Here is a 21,068-nt window from a genome sequence, read left to right on the forward strand (position 1 = left end):
GACAGGGCAATGAGCTAATGAAAGAAGCTCTGTTAAATACCCTGTTCAGAGCAGTAACCACGCCTCCGAGGCGTCTTGATTGGTCCTGCAGCAATTGACTGACAGGTCGTTCCGGGGGAGTGTCCTGATGACTACTTCCTGCCTAGATGCTGTAAAAGGCAGTCACTCCCTCGCGGCCGGCCTAGCATGACCGGATAGACCGCGGGGAAGGGGGCCATCAGACCGTCTGGATGGAGGAACAGCTAAGTCTCTACCTCTTTTGGAGGTAGAGACCACAGGTACCCTGACAGTACCCCCCCTCTCAGATACGCCCACCGGGCGGAATGAACCGGGACGAGATGGGAAGCGAGAGTGATACGCCCTGCGGAGACGGGGAGCATGAACATCCTCCTGAGGTACCCAACTCCTCTCCTCAGGACCATATCCCTTCCAATCAACCAGATATTGTACTCTCCCCCGGGAGATTCGAGAATCAATAATAGAGTTAACCTCATACTCCTCCTGACCCTCCACCTGAACGGAGCGAGGAGGGGCTATTGTGGAGGAAAATCTGTTACATATGAGTGGTTTCAGCAATGAAACGTGAAACGAGTTCGGGATGCGTAAGGTATTAGGAAGAGCTAAACGATACGAAACTGGATTGATACGGGTCAGCACCCTGTAGGGTCCAATATAACGAGGAGCGAACTTCATGGATGGCACTTTTAAACGGATGTTCCTCGTGCTCAGCCATACCCTATCACCTGGAACAAAGACCGGAGCCGCCCTTCTACGTTTATCAGCGTGTTTCTTAACCAACATAGAGTTGTGCACAAGGATTTGTCGAGTTTGATCCCACAACTTCCTCAAATTGGCAACATGAACATCAACCGACGGCACCCCCTGGGAAGGAGAATCCGAAGGAAGAATAGACGGATGAAAACCATAATTCATGAAGAAGGGGCTTGAATGAGTAGAATCACAAATGAGATTGTTGTGTGCAAACTCCGCCCAAGGAATCAAACCGACCCAATCATCCTGGTGTTCAGAAACAAAGCATCGTAAATATTGTTCAATTTTCTGGTTGGTACGTTCAGCAGCTCCGTTAGAGGATGATAGGCAGAAGAAAAGTTTAATTTAATACCAAGTTGAGAGCAGAAGGACCTCCAAAAGCGGGAAACAAATTGGGAGCCTCTGTCCGATACAATTTGAGAGGGTATCCCATGTAGGTGAAAAATCTCCTTAGCGAATATCTCTGCCAATTCGGGAGAAGACGGGAGTTTAGGCAGGGGAATGAAGTGTGCCATCTTAGTAAACCTGTCAACCACGGTGAGGATAACAGTCTGTCTTTTAGAGATAGGTAGATCGACAATAAAGTCCATGGCCAAACAGGACCATGGTTTTTCTGGAACCTCCAAGGGGTGCAGGAATCCACATGGAAGCGTATGGGGTTGTTTGGTTTTAGTACAAACTTCACATGCAGCGATGAACTCCTCAATATCCCTCCGTAAAGCAGGCCACCAGAAGTCCTTAGAGATCAACGCGTAAGTTTTGCGAATACCAGGATGTCCCGCCATCTTGCTATTATGTAAACACTGTAAAAGTTCCAGTTGAAGAGCAGGAGGAACGAAATGACGGCCCGCAGGAGTCTGTTTAGGTGCTAGATGTTGCAACTTAATGATCTCGGCCAGTAATGGAGAATGAATCCTGAGATTCGTATTAGCAATGATATTGCATTTCTGGAACTATAGAAGAAAGAACTGGTTCAGGTACAGTAGAAGGTTCATATTGGCGAGATAATGCATCGGCTTTAGAGTTTTTAGAACCAGGTCTGTAAGTCAGTACATAATTGAAGTGAGTAAGGAATAAGGACCAACGAGCTTGTCTAGAGGATAAGCGCTTAGCCTCCCCAATATAGGACAAGTTTTTGTGGTCCGTCAAAATCGTAATAGGGTGTAGGGTCCCCTCCAACAAATGTCTCCACTCCTTTAAGGCTTTAATGACTGCTAACAGTTCCCTTTCCCCGATGTCATATCTGCTCTCAGGCCCAGAAAATTTCTTAGAGAAGAAACCACAAGGGTGTAACGGTTTATCCACCCCTAACCTTTGAGACAGAACAGCCCCAACTGCTGTCTCAGAGGAATCGACCTCAAGCAAGAAAGGCAGAGTCGTATCAGGATGGACTAGAATGGGAGCCGAGGCAAAAAGTTCCTTGAGAGTCTTGAAAGCACCAAGAGCTTCCTTAGACCAGAACTTAGTATCAGCCCCTTGTTTGGTCATATTGGTAATAGGCGCAATGATAGAGGAGTATCCTTTAATGAAGCGCCTATAGTAGTTGGAAAAACCAATAAACCTTTGGATAGCTTTGAGTCCTTTGGGCAAGGGCCAGTCTAAAATAGATTGGAGTTTTACAGGATCCATTTTAAAACCTTCCCCAGAAATCACGTATCCAAGAAAGTCTACCTGAGACTGATCAAAACTGCACTTCTCCAATTTGCAATATAGACCATGTTGCAGCAGCTTGTGTAATACCTTTCTGACCTGTCTATGGTGAGTCTCAATCTCCTTAGAGTGTATTAGTATGTCGTCCAGGTAAACAATAACACAATCATGCTGAAACTCCCTAAGTACCTCATTAATCAAATCTTGAAATACTGCAGGCGCATTGCATAGTCCAAATGGCATAACAGTGTATTCGTAATGGCCATACCGGGTATTGAATGCCGTCATCCACTCGTGACCTTGCTGGATTCTCACCAAATTGTAAGCCCCTCTGAGATCTAACTTGGTGAAGATTTTGGAGCCCTTAAGACGATCAAATAACTCGGTAATCAGTGGGATAGGATAGGCATTTCTGACAGTTATTTTATTCAAGCCTCGGTAATCGATACATGGTCTCAGCGTGCCATCCTTCTTCTTAATGAAAAAGAACCCAGCCCCGGCCGGAGAAGAAGACCTCCTGATGAATCCCTTTTCTAAATTCTCCCGAATATACTCCTCTAGAACCGAGTTTTCCTGAACAGACAAAGGATATACATGGCCCCTCGGAGGCATAGTGCCGGGTAGAAGCTTAATCTTACAGTCAAATGACCTGTGTGGAGGCAAAGAATCGGCATTCTTCTTGTCAAACACTGCCCTTAAGTCTAGGTAAAGGTCTGGTATTTGTCTTTCTGTGGACTGAGTAGGATTCTCCGGTATGTTAATATTAGCTAATGGAGAAACCTTGCACAAACACCGATCCTGGCAGCCCTGGCCCCACGAGAGTATCTCTCCTAACTCCCAATCGATAATAGGGTTATGTTTTTTCAACCATGGGTACCCCAGAACTATGGGAACGGAAGGAGGCGAAATGAGCATAAGAGATAAATTCTCCACGTGTAGGATACCAACATTTAAATCAATGGGTATGGTCTCACGAAAGATAACAGGGTCTAGTAGTGGTCTACCAGCTATGGCCTCAACGGCCAAAGGTGTCTCCGTTAGCTGGGATGGGAAATTGTTCTTACTAGCAAAGGCTTGGTCGATAAAATTCTCAGCAGCACCGGAATCTATCAATGCCATATCCCTTACTACTTCCTTCCCCCAAGTTAAGGAAACTGGTAGCAGAAGCCTGTGATCTTTATAATTAGGAGTAGAGGACAAAATAGAAACACCCAAGGCCTGTCCTCTAGAGAGACTTAGGTGCGAGCGTTTCCCGGGCGGTTAGAACAGTTCGAGAGTAAATGACCCTTGGCCCCACAATACATACACAAACCCTCTCTTCTCCTGTGCTGTCTTTCCTCCTCAGAGAGGCGGGTATACCCTATCTGCATAGGTTCAGTAAGCAAAGATATCGTGGAGTCAGGACTTGGAAAAGCGGGAGCTAACCTAAAAGAAGGTCTCTGGTTCCTCTCTCGAGTGTTCTGTCTCTCTCTTAGACGTTCATCTATACGAGAGATGAACGAAATTAAATCCTCTAAATTCTCAGGGAGTTCTCTGGTAGCAACCTCATCAAGGATTACATCAGATAGGCCATTCAAAAATGCATCCATATACGCCTGCTCATTCCACTTGATTTCTGCCGCCAGAGACCTGAACTCTAGTGCATAATCCACCAGTGTTCGGTTCTCCTGTCTCAGGCGCAACAGTAATCTGGCTGCATTAACCTTTCTACCTGGAGGGTCAAATGTTCTTCTAAAAGCAGCTACAAATGCGTTATAGTTATAAACTAATGGGTTATCGTTCTCCCATAGTGGGTTGGCCCATCTCAGAGCTTTCTCAATGAGTAGGGTGATAATAAATCCTACTTTTGCCCTATCTGTAGGATAAGAGCGAGGTTGCAATTCAAAGTGGATACTAATTTGGTTTAAAAAACCACGACACTTCTCAGGAGCCCCACCATAGCGTACTGGGGGGGTAATGTTAGAAGAAGCACCCACTGTGGCTACCTCTAGACCTGAACCGACAGGAGAAACAGGGGTATTACGTATCTCCTCTGGTGGGTTATTGGCACAAGCTAATAGAGCCTGTAGCGCAAGCGCCATCTGATCCATTCTGTGATCCATGGCTTCAAACCTAGGATCAGGAGCAGCCAGCTTACTGTTTGTACTTGCAGGATCCATTGGCCCTGTCGTAATGTCAGGATCGGGACAGGGATCCAACACGCAGAGTACAAACAGTAGCCAGATACGTATACCGGACCTTAGAATGGCCGGACTAACGTAAGTAGTACAGTATAGAATGGTCAAAGACAAGCCGAGGTCGAGGGTAACAGAAGACAGGTAAGCGAGAGACAAGCCGAATCAAGGGTAACAGAGATAAGCAGAGTAAGGTAAACAAGCCGGGTCAAAACCAAAAGGGATAATAGAATACACAAGCACTGAGTGACTAGAACAAGCTAGAACCACGACAGGGCAATGAGCTAATGAAAGAAGCTCTGTTAAATACCCTGTTCAGAGCAGTAACCACGCCTCCGAGGCGTCTTGATTGGTCCTGCAGCAATTGACTGACAGGTCGTTCCGGGGGAGTGTCCTGATGACTACTTCCTGCCTAGATGCTGTAAAAGGCAGTCACTCCCGCGCGGCCGGCCTAGCATGACCGGATAGACCGCGGGGAAGGGAGCCATCAGACCGTCTGGATGGAGGAACAGCTAAGTCTCTACCTCTTTCGGAGGTAGAGACCACAGGTACCCTGACAATCTCATATTATAAGGCAAGTGCCTCTCTACCCTATATCCATTATTCAGGGTTACCCCCTTTTCTTGCCTTGTTAGTCAAGATCTCTCACATTCTAATTCTCCCTCTTAGAATACTGATTGAATGGTGATCAAAATTCCAATGTTCATTTTTTCAGAAACATTTTATTTAAATGTAGCTTTTTCTATGAGACAGGAAAGAGCATAATATTCACTGACATATACCACATACACATACATTTACACACAGGACACTGACAAACATACAAACTTGCACACACTGACTGACAGACACACACACACACACTCACCAATTTGACACACACTGACAAACACAGACACATACACATTGACCGACAGACACATTTACTAATTGACAAGCACACATACAGTTCCACACAGAGGACACTGACACACACATTTACACACAAAGGGCACTGACGCACACATTTAGACAGAGAGGAAAGTGACATACACACAGAGGAACCTGACACACACACACAGTGAACACACTCACTGACAGACACAGTCAAAATTATATGATGTACACTGACAGATACACTTACAGACACACACATTTACTGACAGACACAATTTACACACATAGGACACTGACACACACACACACACACACAGAAAACTTCCACATGGATGCAGTCACTGACAGACACACTCCCACTGATTTGACACACTTTCACTGAGAGACAAAGACTCAGTGGGAGACACACTCACTGATTTGACAGACACTAAAATACACACACTCACTGAATTGACACATGCTCACTGACAGATATTTATTCACACAGACTCTCACTAATTTGACACACACTAACAGACTCAAACACATTCACTGACAGACACACTCACTGACAGACACATACATATTCTCTCACACACATAATTATTGTTTTTTTTTTTTTATTATTTTTAAGTCCAACCAGTCTCTGTACTTTTGGGAGAGTTAGGTGGATCGTTTCCCTGGGGTACAGTGTGGGGCTTGTGTAATTTTTGTGCTCTTAACGCAGGTTTGATCATTCAGTACTGACAGTAAAGCCAAGTATATTATTTTTTCACTTGATTAAGCCGTTTGTATATGGTCAAACGCATTGTGTATCTATTTGTATGTAGACAAAAGTATATATTTATATACAGAGACAACACAACGAAAACAGAGACAATGTTTTTTAACTTGTTGGGGCTAATCCATGGTGTTTTATTTAAAGCTCAAGGGGCATCACAATTGTACATTGCCAGTTAGTCCTGCGTAACCTGGCCACCTTTCATACCATTTACCATTAAATCCATGCTCATAACTAAATTCTGGAGATGTTTTTTTGCCCAACATCGCTAACATAAATACTACGACAAGTAAAAATCAAAACGGGGGTGGGGAGAGGTCCGTCTGTGCAACTCTTCATGTCCACTGAACAGGCTGACAGGATTTTGTCTCACAGTCTGCTTATATGCTTTCCCAGTTTCCCGTAAAGAACCAAGCTTATCTGAAGAAATATTGGACTTTCCTACATTTTAAGACATTTCTGAAAGTGTGACATTTGTTATTATTCAGGCGCAACCTGTTTGTGACATTCTGTGTACTGTCTCTTGATTACTATCTCAGGAGTCTAAATACAGTCCCCTTTTTACAGTTTTTGCTGACATAGGAATTTCAGTTTGGATTTTTTTAGTGCTGCTTCCTTTTCTTGTGGTTTCTGTTATTTAACCTTTATTTAACTTTTATTTTTATAAGTAAAGGGCAATAGATAGTGGTCACAGTGATTGTCACTGTTATTTCCATGAGTGTAGGTTCCTTTAACTTGCTTTCCCCATGCACTCAGGACAAGAGTGAAGGGACATTACTTGTTTTAGTCCTCTGACTCACAAGGGTTTCTTAGGAACCATGCCCCACAACTAATTTCTTACAATAATGAACAATTCCATTTTATAATCTAAATATGAATTTTTGTAATGATTTTCCCTACTTATTATATTAGGGAAGGCAAAACATCTTATTTCTCTTTGAAATTTTATAGTTAAAAATAATATTTTTTTTAATGTTCTCTTTTTTTTAATACAGTTTTAGATATAAGACAGAAATGTAAAGAATTTGCATTTTCAATTATTTTCATTTAAAAAATTGTTACATTAGTTTTTTTTTAAGTTTAGATTTCAAAGCTATTTTTTTTTCTATTTTATTAAATCACATATTTTAACTCCTTAAATTTTTTTGGAACAAAATACGAGTAATATACAGGGATTTTCCAACTGTTACATGAGTTTGACCTTTTCAAGATCTTGTATTTCAACTGGCTAACACGTCTTAGCTCTCCTGCAGGATATAAATGATGTAAACAAGGGAATAATGATGATCACAACCAACCAATTCACAGAACTCAGAAAAGGTCAAAGCAATATTCTTGTAATGACAGATGCATAAAAAAGATATTCAAATTATGATGTCTCATTCATATGACAGACACGATAATGAGAATGTAAAATGGCATTTATAAATCTTCCTTTGAAACAATAATTGTTAAAGTGGGGCATAATGTGCAGCATTGTCTACCACTGTAATTGTTTGTTTCATTCTGCAGGTGTAATTACAATTCTCTAACTATTTAAAACTTACCAAATCAGGAGACTTTTAGTAGCTGGAAATATAAATATATAAATATATATAAATATATATATTTAAACACAGATTTGACATCCAGTGGAAACCTAATACTGATGCTTGATACCTTCATGTTCAACTTATAAATTATTTTTAAATTATGTTTTATATTCTCAATATACTGATTATCTACAACATCAAAACCACTGACAGGTGAAGTGAATAATATTGATTATATCGGTACAATGGCACCGGTAAAGGGGTTGGATATATTAGGCAGAGATTGAACAGTCAGTTCTTCAATCCCATGTGTTGGAAGCAGGAAAAATGGACAAGTGAAAGATCTGAGTGACTTTGATAAGGGCCAAATGTGATGGCTAAACGACTGGGTCAGAGCATCTCCAAAACAGTAAGTCTTGGGGGTGTTTCTGATATACAGTGGTCAGTACCTACCAAAAGTGGTGCAAGGAAGCACAACCAGGGAACTGGCATCAGGGTCATGGCAGCCCAAGGTTCATTGATGCACATGGGGAGCAAATGCTAGCTCGTTCAAACTACCCATGATGACCCTTGTCCATCACTGAAAGTGCCTTCATTGGGAACGTGAGTGTCAGAACTGTCAAAGATGGCCAAGTGTCACACTTTCTGGGGGATTCTGCCTGTGGCTGGTGATTCTAGGGTATGTCTGCATATTGATCATTTATCTGAAAAATCTCAGAACCAGATAAAAATTTTTTGTCCTATTAGACTGAATAACTCTAATTTTGTGCAAATGCAAATTGCCCTGGATTATTCACGAACCTGGCTGAACAGGAATCTAAAAGCTAGTCCTGAATAAATGTTTAGGACCACTAAACTTGATTAGTGTGCTACCAATGTGAACACAACATGCACAACCTATAAGATCATTTTCCTTCCATTAGATTAGATGTTCCCCTAGTTCCCAGATCTTTTTGAAATCCCTAAAATTCTACTTGTTTAAGAAGGCATAATTAATAACTTCTCCTGCATTATCTCCTCATGGTCTTCAGGATCCCTGGCTTATTCTGAAAGGGTCTAGTAAATTTCTGGGTCAGGTGGTGGTGTCCTTTCTCCTGTTCAAGGGGCTGGTATAATGTTCAGAAACATATCTTAGAATTTGACATAATCTTTGGATAGTATGGTATTAATCTCACAAAAATTAAAAGTCTTTCAAATTATTAATGTTAAGAAATACTTACCCCTATTAGAGTGACAGAGTATCCCAGATAATCTTGTAATGAATATTTAAATACATGTAAATATTACTGAAACCACACATTACATTATTTAATCAGGGGACTATGTGGAAATTCATTTAGATTATTAAACATTTTTTATGTGTGGTTTATCACTCAATACACATAAGAGATTTAACAGATTGAATATAATGATCTGGAGCAGGAGGTGGTGTAAAAGTTAGACTAATAGCCCAGATGTTCATAACCTGCACGAAACCTTTATTGTAGCAATTTATAGCCTACATAAATATGTTGATTCAAAGCCACTACTGTCAGCTAAGGATGCAAAGTCGGAATCTGTTATTAGTGACATTGAAGCAATATGTGATTTAAATAAAAAAAAAATATGTGGCAGGAATGTGTATTTCAATGATATATTTAAAACACTTCATCTAACATTGCAATTAATAAAGAAAAAACAATCACAAATGCAAACATAAAGTAAATAGTGCATATACAGAGCATACATTTGGTTTAATGAGCCAATCTATGCATTCAAGTGAGTAGGGTTTTCTGGATGACCATGTTCAATCCAAGACACATGGAGGCACACAACACAAAATTCTGATTTTGCCTCCAATGGTTTTGGATCAAAATTAGTCTAATCTAGCTTATTTACCACCTACTACTAAGTATGCATTCAAATATTTTCGATACATCGAAGGTGATGTGTCAAGAAATTTAATTCCGGGTTGACCAAAATAAATATGTGGAACTGCACTCAGTCCCAAGGGGTATGTATTCGGGTGCAACCAGGTCAGTCCCAGTACCAGGAACGAAACATTTGATAAGAAAAAAATAGAAAACAGTCCAGGCACTCCAAGATACCAAAAATGCAAATTTATTGAACCCACTGCCACTCACCTCTCAAAGAAATTTAATTCCTACCCTTTCTCTATAATTTAAGGTAGAAAAAGGGGGAGAAATTCCACGATAATACAATATGGTATTGTAAAGTATAAATGGAATCTACTGAGTTATTTAGAATATATCAACATGATCCAACTTCTTTATCCTAAAGGCTTCTCTCATTGCACTAATCATAAATTGCTTGCAAGCAATACACATACATATGCAAAGACAGACTATATGTTTCCTTAAAAAAATCATTTGCAAAGTTCAAGTTTATATCCAAGCATTTTTGGCCACAGAACAGGTCTTCCTTTGGAAATCAAAGGTGTGCCCCTGGAGAGACATGGCTGATTAAGCGATTAAATTAAAGCAGGGCATAGGAACATGTGTCACACATTCTGCTCAACACATTTAATATATATGATGATTTACAAGACAAAATGTGGGCAGCTTGGGAGGGATTACCATATGCCTAATCAACTAATCAGTATGCAAAGCAAGTCTATTCATTGTCTCAGTTACAGTCAATAATATGCTTTTCCCTTTATTTATTACAACTGTTGTTTGCATATTTATTTAACATAAATTATCACTTTTTTAAAATTAATTTATGTTTTTATTTTGCCTTCTTCCCTCTTCATTTATGTTAAATGTTAATCGCATTGGCAAAAAAATAAATGTGTTATACACAAATCATGTAGACTAGAAGTACCGACAAGTAGTGATGTCCCGAACGGTTCGCTGGCGAATAGTTCCTGGTGAACATAGCGTGTTCGCGTTCGCCACGGCGGGCGAACACATGCGCAGTTCGGTCCGCCCCCTATTCATCATCATTGAGTAAACTTTGACCCTGTACCTCACAGTCAGCAGACACATTCCAGCCAATCAGCAGCAGACCCTCCCTCCCAGATCCTCCCACCTGCTGGACAGCATCCATTTAAGATTCATTCTGAAGCTGCATTCTTTTTTTTTTTGTATTATTATTTTTTTTTTAGACAGAAGTGTTTTATATTTGAGCATGCTAGGCTGAACGTGTGTATATCATGGCTAGTTGCACTGAGGGTATGAGTATATAGCAGTACATTGTTGCAGGGCCGCCACCAGAAATATTGGGGACCAGAAATACTGACTGTGTGTCAGTGTAATGAATGCAGAGTGTGTGTCAGTGCAATGAATGCAGTCTGTGTGTCAGTGTAATGAATGCAGAGTGTGTGTCAGTGCAGTGGATGCAGTGTGTGTGTCAGTGTAGTGGATGAAGAGTGTGTGTCAGTGTGATGAATGCAGTGTGTGTGTCAGTGTAATGAATGCAGAGTGTGTGTCAGTGCAATGAATGCAGTCTGTGTGTCAGTGTAATGAATGCAGAGTGTGTGTCAGTGCAGTGGATGCAGTGTGTGTGTCAGTGTAGTGGATGCAGAGTGTGTGTCAGTGTAATGAATGCAGTGTGTGTGTCAGTGTAGTGAATGCAGAGTGTGTGTCAGTGTAGTGAACGCAGAGTGTGTGTCAGTGTAATGATTGCAGTGTGCGTGTCAGTGAAATGAATGCAGTGTGTGTGTTAGTGTAGTGGATGCAGTGTGTGTGTTTGTGTAGTGTATGCAGTGTGTGTGTTAGTGCAGTGAGTGCAGTGTGTTAGTGTAGTGAATGCAGTGTGTGTGTTAGTGTAGTGAATGCAGAGTGTGTGTCAGTGTAATGAATGCAGTGTGTGTTAGTGTAGTGGATGCAGTGTGTGTGTGTTAGTATTGTGGATGCAGTGTGTGTGTGTTAGTGTTGTGGATGCAGTGTGTGTGTTAGTGTACTGGATGCAGTGTGTGTGTGTTAGTGTAATGAATGCAGTGTGTGTTAGTGCAGTGAATGCAGAGTGTGTGTTAGTGGTGTGGATGCAGTGTGTGTGTTAGTGTAATGAATGCAGTGTGTGTGTTAGTGTAATGAATGCAGTGTGTGTTAGTGCAGTGAATGCAGAGTGTGTGTTAGTGGTGTGGATGCAGTGTGTGTGTTAGTGTAATGAATGCAGTGTGTGTGTTAGTGTAATGAATGCAGTGTGTGTTAGTGCAATGAATGCAGAGTGTGTGTTAGTGTTGTGGATGCAGTGTGTGTGTGTGTTAGTGTAATGAATGCAGTGTGTGTGTGTGTGTGTGTGTGTGTGTTAGTGTAGTGAATGCAGTGTGTGTGTGTTAGTGTTGTGGATGCAGTGTGTGTGTGTTAGTGTAATGAATGCAGTGTGTGTGTTAGTGCAGTGAATGCAGTGTGTGTGTGTTAGTGCAGTGAATGCAGTGTGTGTTAGTGTAGTGGATGCAGTGTGTGTGTTTGTGTAGTGTATGCAGTGTGTGTGTTAGTGCAGTGAGTGCAGTGTGTTAGTGTAGTGAATGCAGTGTGTGTGTTAGTGTAGTGAATGCAGAGTGTGTGTCAGTGTAATGAATGCAGTGTGTGTTAGTGTAGTGGATGCAGTGTGTGTGTGTTAGTATTGTGGATGCAGTGTGTGTGTGTTAGTGTTGTGGATGCAGTGTGTGTGTTAGTGTACTGGATGCAGTGTGTGTGTGTTAGTGTAATGAATGCAGTGTGTGTTAGTGCAGTGAATGCAGAGTGTGTGTTAGTGGTGAGAACTGTCCGGACGTCCTTTAAATATCCTGTCCAGATCATCATCTTTGGCGCCAACTCGATTTTCCCGCCAATCGTTCATTCACTTCTCTATGTCTCTATTCCCGCCAAGTGAATGAACGATTGGCGGGAAAATCGAGTTGGCGCCAAAGATGATGATCTGGACAGGATATTTAAAGGACGTCCGGACAGTTGGACAATACACTTTGAAAAAGACCATCGGGTCGAAACGCGTTAGTGTTTTTTGCTGTATACAATATATCTTTTATTGTTTATTTTAAAATACCTTTGAATAAATAGCTATTTTTAGCATTTTGAATACTCTGGACCTACCGACTATTTTTCTTTGCTGACTCCTGGGAACAGTCGAGTTCTGGGCATTGAGAGCGGAGGTGTATTTCCTGAGATAACAGACCATGCGATTATAGTCAGAGCCTACTATACGTGGCTCTGCAGATTGTGAGTTGGCAATTGATACACTGTTTTAATCAGTTTTCCACCATGCAGTATTATGCTATGTGCTATTATCTTTGATATTTAGGTGGTGTACATATGAACTGAAGAACCAGTCTGTATAAGTATTCTTTGCCTTGATTTACTATTTGGAGCGCCCCCTATCTGTTTTTGTTTTATATTTTAATCTTGTGTTCTTTAAGTGGTTTTTAAACACTGGGGAAGTCGCACCTATTAAGATAGCAACTAAAATACCTCACCTCACTTGCACTTTGTGTGTTAAGGTTTCTTCTACACTTGTATAATATACACTGCATTTGTAATGTTTATAGCCATGGTGATAGCAAGGTAGAATGGCTATAAAGGTCCGACGAGTGGAACTAGCAATTGAACAAGCACAGTGTATAGGTTACATTTATTTCACAATAAATGGCACCGTCATGTTAGGCATGCCATGCGAGCTTCAATTGAGGCCATAAACCCATTACTACATCAAGATTTATTCAGATAGACAGTAAACAAATACAGGTGCCAATCGTTATTAAGGGGGGGGATCTGAATAAGCAGAGGCAATTAAATAGAGTGTCATTTTCAATTAGGTCAGTTTGGTTGGGGAGAGTCAGTTATATACAGATATCAAATTACCTCCTCTCTGCAGTTGTGGGAGGACCTACTTGAAATTAAATAGAGGTGTCATTGGCTATTAGGTCATACTGAACACAGGGAGGTGATTAAATGCAGGCACTGTATTCAAATATACTTCTTCTGCAATTGAGGTAAATACAGTCCAGCTATTAAATGCAAGTGTTAATCATTAGATGACCATTGAAATAAGGAAAGACATTAAGTAGACAAATTAAACTCAAATTCTCTTCACTTTTCTTAGGAATATTTTATTGTAGAAACAGTTGGTAGCAATACATGCTATAAACATTGGTTCATATCCTTTACCCACATGCCAACAAAAGTGCCATCAGGTTATTATTGCAGGTGTCCAGGTTAAAAGGCAGAGGTAACAGAAACACAGCCTGAAGAAAAGCTAATTAATAGGTTATGCTCATAACTGTACTTTTACTTTTGTATGACCTTTCTGACCACCAAATTCTCAGTAAGTTAAGACTTTCCCAGTGAGCCATTGTTGCTTAATGCTTAATACATAGGACAGGATTCAGAGCCTCTAAATAAAAGGGACTATTCAATCCCAGAGCTAACATTCATTCCATACTTTTGCTCTCCCTTGAAGTCAGTGGTATCCACATCAGTCCATCCTTGCAAGCACGCTGTCTTGGTGTCATATTTGATTCTGGCCTCACCTTTGAACCTCACATCTAGCATGTTACCAAATCCTGTAGATTCCATCTTAAAAACATAGCCCGCACCCTCCCCTTTCTTACGCAAGAGGCTACTAAAGAGCTTGTCCATGCTCTAGTAATTTCCCGCATGGATTATTGTAACCCTCTCCTAATTGGTCTTCCCAAAACCGTATTGCCCCACTACGGTCTGTAATTAATGCTGCCGCCAGACTGATTTTCCTCTCTAGTCGGTCCTCTCACACCTCACCCATCTCTCAGTCCTTACGTTGGCTTCCTGTATCCTATAGGAGTCAATTCAAAGTGCTAACCCATACCTATAAAGCATTGACCAATTCTAGCCCCTCTTATATCTCTTCATAGATCTATAGGTATGTTGCAAAAAATAAACCACATTTTATTGTGAATGTAAGGAATCATTGTCGAAGCACCCTTGTTTTGCAATTCCTATACAAGTGGTAGAATAGTACAAATGCATTGGATCAGCTGATGAAAGGAATATGAGTGTGATAAGTTCTCCCTATTCAAAAGGCCAGACCAGGAATTAGGATCAATTGTTATGTGGAGGTTAGTGCTGAGGACTAGAAAAGTCCAAGATCAAATTAATGAATGGACACATGCACCGCATAGGCATCAGTTTCTTTTTTACTACCTGGTACAGAAAGAAGAAATGGAAGGGTGAATGGAGTTGGTGGTGGAGCTTTATTTGGTACCATCTTGATCGTACTTGATAACAGCGCTCCCTGATATTGTAGTACTATGTAGTAATACGAAAGGTAATGGCAATAGTCTGCTCCCATTCTGAGAACATAGCCTACTATCAAGATGAGCATATATGGATGAGATAATAGCAAAACCCTTTCTCAATTTGTCAGTCTAATGCTTCAAAACAGGTGATGGTATAGGTAAATTAACTGTTAACCCCTTAAGTCCGGAGGATGTATATTTACGTCCTTTTAAAAGCGTCTCTAAACGCCGCAGGACGTAAATATACGCCCTCCGTTTTTTTTTTTACTTACCCGGTCGCCGGCGGTCCCACGCCGGCGATCGCAGTTGGGGGGACTCCCAGGAAGCCCCCCCGCGGCAGATCTTCCTCCTCCGGTCCCTCCCGGTCATGTGAGAGTGAGGTCCTTGCGAGGACCTCCCAATCACATGGCCGGGATAGCTGGCTCAGGCATTGCCAGCAGGGGGACTAACTGTAATGACGGTTGGTCCCCCTGCTGGCTGAAATCAAATAAAATAAAATAAAATAAGTGTAAAAAAAAATATATATATACTTAGATCATATATATATGTTATATATATATGATCTAAGTATATATATATACACATATACACACACACACGTACACTGTCTAGGTGTATTTTAATATTAATATATATATAATTATATATATATATATATTAATATCAAATTACACGTAGACTGATACTGATTATATATATATATATAATTATTGTTATATATATATTTATAAATAATATAAAATAAATAAATATGTAAATACGTAAAAAAATTAAATAAAAAATAATTAAAAATAAAATATTAAAAAATATATAGATGTGTTTTATTTCGTTCTAACTGTATTGTGATATTAATATATATATATTTATATCAAAATACATGTAGAACGAAATAATATATATATCTATATACATAAATATATACGTATATATCACTATATATATATACCTATATATAAATAAAAATATTAAAAAAAAAATATATATATATACGTATATATACACATATGTATATATATATATATATATATATATATATATATATATATATATATATATATATATATATATATATATATATACATATACATATATTAATTCTAGAGAAAAGAAAGGAGAGCTATGGAGTGGAACAAGTCCACACCTAGATTCCTGAGGGGTTACAGAGATATCAAGGGGCATGAACCCCAAACACTAGGAGAGAGAAAAGACTAAAGTGAAATAGTAACACCACTAAAGATGAAACAGTAGGGCGTCTATTCCACGAGATGATATCTCAAAATTTAAAGTAAAAATAATTATGGGATATACCCTTTATTTAGCCGCTTACGGACAAAACAAACACACAGTGATGGTGAAGCACTCGTGTAAACTGAAAGTGAATTAAAAACTGGGTGGATGCAATTTGGATATTCCCCAGCAGCAGTAAGGGTGGTAGAGAGGGATATCTGAGATATAGTATTCAGTACAAAATACGGTATACAGTATAATCTATATTCGGTCAGATATTTATAGCACCCTGACCCTTACATGCACGTAGGGTTTAGTATATATCCTGGCTATTAGACTTAGAATTGCAGTTCCTATTTCTAGACTCTATTTAAAGATGCATATAGTAGGGAACGGACACACATAATCCCTGTATGAACGTGTCCGTCCAAATTTTAAATCCGTAATAGAGAGTCTAGAAAGAGCTGGAGGAGAGTGTATCCTAGAAATGCCACTCTGAGTATACAACAGTATGGTAGTACGTACAGAACTGCTCAGTCAATGGGGACAGAAGTCAGAATCCATTAGTCTATATATATCTCTAATGGATAAAAAATAGGAGCCTTTGCATCAAATTTTGCCAGGTTTAGAGAGTCTCAGAGGCAGACTTAGTATTTTGTCTAGAAGCCTCCAGATGATAGAGGAGTAACCTAGTCCCAACTAACCTTTATAGTTGTTTAAATCGAAAAACAGTTTGTGAACCCTGCTAAGCAGCTGATACTACAGGGTCATATATTAATTCTACACATATATTTATGTAATAATTTTACATAATTAGGTATCCTAATTAATTACAATTAGCGGGACCTGCCTGACAACCCATGCCGAAAATATAGGGAATTTAATTTGCTAGCACTATATTTAACCCTATAACTTTCCAAGACACCATAAAACCTGTACATGGGGGGTACTGTTTTACTCGGGAGACTTCGCTGAACACAAATATTAGTGTTTCAAAACAGTAAAATGTATTACAACGATGATATCGCCAGTAAAAGTGACGTTTTTTGCATTTTTCACGCACAAACAGCACTTACACGGACGATATTATTGCTGCAATACTTTTTACTGTTTTGAAACACAAATATTTGTGTTCATCGTAGTCTCCCGAGTACAACAGTACCCCTCATGTACAGGTTTTATGGTGTTTTCAAAAATTACAGCGTCAAATATAAGGCTTGTGTTTCATTTTTTTCACATTAAAATTCGCCAGATTGCTTACGTTGCCTTTATGACCCTATGGTAGCCCAAGAATGAAAATTACCCCTATGATGGCATATTATTTGCAATAGTAGACAACCCAAGGTATTGCAAATGGGGTATGTCCAGTCTTTTTTAGTAGCCACTTAGTCACAAACACTGGACAAAATTGGCGTTTTTTGCATTTTTCACACACAAACAAATACTAACGCTAACTTTGGCCAGTGTTTGTGACCAAATGGCTACTAAAAAAGACTGGACATACCCCATTTGCAATACCTTGGGTCGTCTACTATTGCAAATGGTATGCCATTATGGGTGTAAATTTATTTCCTGGGCTACTATACAGTCTCAAAGGCAACGTAACCAATCTGACGAATTTCAATTTCAAATGTAACACGCTATATTTGACCCTGTAACTTCCCAAAACACCATAAAACCTGTACATAGGGGGTACTGTTTTACACGTGAGACTTTGCTGAATACAAATATGTGTATTTTAATGCAGTAAAAGCAAACAGTATTATGACATTGACAGTTAAAATGTCATGTAGAACTAAAAAAATAAAAAAAATCTTATTTTCTCACGTTTTTCATATTAAATTATGTTTCATAGCTAAATATTTGATATTAAATGAAAGCCCTGTTTCCCCTGAATAAAATGATATATAATAAGGGGGGGTGCATTTATTATGAAAGAGGTGAATTACGGTTGGACAGACATATAGCACAAATGCCAGGTCTTGTTTACATTTTGTTTCGTTCACAACTTGTACATTTGGCTGCGGTGTTAAGGGGTTAAGGAATAAACAAATGCCCTGCATGAAATATTTCTGACATAAACAAAGATTAAATTTAAACAAATATTAATATTTACCTGTCTATAACTATTAGGTATTCTATATTTGTATAGTGACTATCCACTGCACTACATGTACTTCCAGGAGATACAATGAGTCATAAACACTTTTGGTGGTGTGATTATTTGTATCCTTTTCTTTCTTCTTTTGTCAATGATATAGGGGTTAAACCCCTAGAGACCCCTGGAGTCTCATCTCGGTACGTAAGATAGGTAGACACTCCCGGCGCTGTCCCTTTGGTATAGCGATCCTGGTGGTGCCTACTATCTTATATCTGCTTGCTCATGAACAAAGATTACCATAAATTATAAATAGTTTTAAATTAACCATCATGAACATAATCTCTAGCCTGAGATATTCCCACAGCCCTTTGAAATATAACTTGGTAAACACTCCCATTTTATGATTGTAAGGCAATAATACTAATATTATTAGTGTAGTATTAGTATTACTTATATAGCACTTGTGAAATGATTGCCACCCTTGTGCGTGCATGTGCATTAGATCCCTGACGTTGCATGATGTCAGGGGAGGGGGACAAAAGGCAGAGCCTGACCCAGCCCCAAGGGACATCGGTGCTGGATTCAGGTGTGTGACAAAAGGGTTAACCCTTCCAATGTTTAACCCTTCCAATGCCACGGGGACTCGGAGGATGAGCGAGGGGGGCACTATAATTTTGTATTCCTAGCCTATAGTTTCCCAGCAAGGGTTATAAAACAAGTTATTCTTGAATTACTTTTTAGCGTTTGCATTTTTGTAGTTTTAACTTGTATGCTGTTGGTAAAATCACATAGGACGTTCAGTTGCTTCTAGTTGTACAAACATTAAATTAATTATTCAAGCGCCATAACCACTGCAGAACACTGTAGTTGATTCAGTGCCAAGAGTTTTTAGAATGGTTCGACTCATACCTGTGGTCTGCTGGGTGACACTCCCCATCTATGGTACTTCAGCCTTAAAACTGGAAGCTCCGGCTTAAAGCTCCGGCTTAGGAGCTTGCATTATCTCTCCTAAACTAAGCTCTGCAGGAAAGGGCTAGCTCATTGGATGTAAACATCAGATGATTGCTGTCAGCCAGTGAACAAAGTCCTGCACTGGTGGGTTATGAGGGAGTCACAGGCAGACAGTCACCCACACAGTCACAGGCATTCACACGCACACACACACACACACACTGAAGTCTGGAGTCTGTTATTTGGGGAAGCAGGAACTCCATCCTGCTTCGCGTTGATGTGCAGCAGTAACAGCAGCAGGTGGAGGCTGTGTTTAGCTCTACCCCTGCTGCTGGTTTGGCTCTGCCCCCGATGTCGATTAGCTCCGCTCCATTTTTTCTTAGAAGCAGACGGTTTTCAAGTTCTGCGGCCCCTGCATGTGTGAGCTGTGCGGCCGCACAACTCACACATCCTAAGGCCGCCCTGGTCATGACACCCCCTTAGTGAATGGCACCCGGGGCAGACAGCCCTCTCTGCCCCCCCATAGTATGCCACTGCTTGTCGTCAGCGGTTGTTTAGTACTTTTGCTATTTATAAATACAAGGTTTGTTTAACAAGTATTTTTTTTTTTTTTTTTCTACCCACCTTTGGCAGACACTCCAGTCTTTGCTTATTTTTTTCTATTCTGATTGTGGTTCCAACAAATTATATGTGTTTTTTCTTTGTATTGTTTATTGCTCTATGATGTTTTGTAAAAACTTAGTTTATATTAATCAGAAACAATGTTTTTGTCTGTACTATTGTTTCTCCTCGTCGGGACCAGATTCTGGAATAACAATCACAAAAAAATGTTTTCTTTCTAGTATGCTTTTCATTTGTTATAAGGATACTTAAGTCATGCAATTCATTTTAGAAATGCAGCATTCAAAACTGTGTCCAGGTCAAAAATAGCAACATTTAAAATCTTTTAAAAAAGGAGTAGTAGACCCTTCAACATCAGGTCTTTTATCGCTTTTGTCATTTGTACCATGTAGTCATCTTTACTTTGTGCTACGGTAAGCTGTTAGTCATATCATATTAGCACTAAATCATTTCCTACCATTTTTCCAAACACAATGTTCTATAAAGTTTTTCTTGAACCACATATATAAGCAGATTTTCTATTTTAAGCTTGTGCAGACTTTACAAGATTTATTTTGCTCTACACATAGCTAGCTGCGGTTATTTAAACATGTACATTGGGTTTAGACAATATTGAACCAGGGCCTCAATATGTCTGTTTGTGTACGAGAAGATGCATTCATTTTATATATATTGCTAGTAGTTTGAAGAGAAATACTCAAGACTTCCTCGGTCTTCATTCATTGCTGTCTTACAATATATATCTTAATAAAGAAAATAATTGGATATAAGATGACATACAAAGGGGAAGAGTTCACGGGACTGAAGTTGCGTTTGGATTTATTCATAAAGTAAAAACTGAAAAGTGACATTGAACAATTACTAAACAACGTTGTTTATATTTTACTTATAGGCTGCAAAATAACCTGAATTTTTCACATTTCGCAAAGTGCTGGAATGATTAAGGAGAGATTATATAATATATATATATATTATATCTATCAGTATACTGATTGGCCTATTTTCATGACTTTTTTTCTGAATTGTTTTCCTAATTATTTTTGCATGGACGATATTTGGACAAGCCAAACCGCCACATGGACGATTATCGTATTTTTCAGACAATTTCATTCAGAACCAGAACCAAATTTTTCAACCATACACAAGTCTATTAGCCATGTTGTTTTGTTGCAAAACACATTCCACCTACGCA

The sequence above is a fragment of the Pelobates fuscus genome, chromosome 5, assembly GCF_036172605.1.
Source record: "Pelobates fuscus isolate aPelFus1 chromosome 5, aPelFus1.pri, whole genome shotgun sequence".
Taxonomy (NCBI): Eukaryota; Metazoa; Chordata; class Amphibia; order Anura; family Pelobatidae; genus Pelobates; species Pelobates fuscus.